We start from the raw sequence: 917 nt of genomic DNA, 5'->3' as shown, positions 1-917 counted from the left end.
ATCTGTTTCTTTAAAAAAATGCTTTTAGGCACTATTAAAGTGAATAAAATTCCCATTTGTTAAAAGGAATTTGGTTATGATTTCATCAGTTACTCCCTGGCAACTACTTCCATGCTTACATGGTGTGATTAAATGTGTTAATGTTGTTGATGAATCGCTAGTAAATAAAATAAATTCTTAAGAATATTCTTTGAAAATAAATCATGGTTCAAATGACATTACATTCAGCCAGTAAGGAAGCCACCAAGACCAGGCAAAGCCAGACGCTCTCGTAGTAAGACCACTGTACATGAAAGGGGCAAAAGCCGAAAAGCGCTCCGTCGTCAGGTCACAAGTGGCCCATCTGGACCATCCGACCGCCGTGTCATCCTCAGATGAGGATGCGGATAGGAGGGTCGTGGGGTCAACACACCGCTCTCCTGGTCGTTACGATGGTATTCTTGACCGAAGCCGCTACTAATCGGTCGAGTAGCTCCTCAGTTGGCATCACGAGGCTGAGTGCACCCCGAAAAATGGCAACAGCACATGGCGGCCCGGATGGTCACCCATCCAAGTGCCGGCCACGCCCGACAGCGCTTAACTTCGGTGATCTGACGGGAACCGGTGTATCCACTGCGGCAAGGCCGTTGCCCCAAAAGCCGAAAGCAAGCTGAATTTTGTCAGAGCGACATAAAATATCCGATCGCACACAGCACTTAATCGCCTGAATCAGAAACCAACGGACGTCAAGAGGAATGAATTCATACAACAGGACGCCGCCTCCCCAAAAACTGCAGCAGGCGAGAGATGCCAAGGCCGTGACCAAAAGAAGCACCTGGGAAATATACCTGCCGCTGGTAGTCCGCGCTGCTGGTCGTTCTGGTCCGCAGAACCCTTGAACTTATTCTCAGTTCGAATATAATGAACTTCCTTGAGGC

General features: G+C 48.2%; 1 pseudogene; it reads right to left on the bottom strand.

Moving 5' to 3' along the window:
- Positions 1-513: 513 nt before the first annotated feature.
- LOC124720560 lies at positions 514-631 on the bottom strand (annotated as a pseudogene).
- Between the last annotated feature and the right edge of the window lie 286 nt (positions 632-917).

This window comes from Schistocerca piceifrons, chromosome 11 (assembly GCF_021461385.2).
Source record: "Schistocerca piceifrons isolate TAMUIC-IGC-003096 chromosome 11, iqSchPice1.1, whole genome shotgun sequence".
Classification (NCBI taxonomy): domain Eukaryota; kingdom Metazoa; phylum Arthropoda; class Insecta; order Orthoptera; family Acrididae; genus Schistocerca; species Schistocerca piceifrons.
Note: the sequence above shows the minus strand (reverse complement) of the source record. Positions and strands in the feature narration are given on the sequence as shown.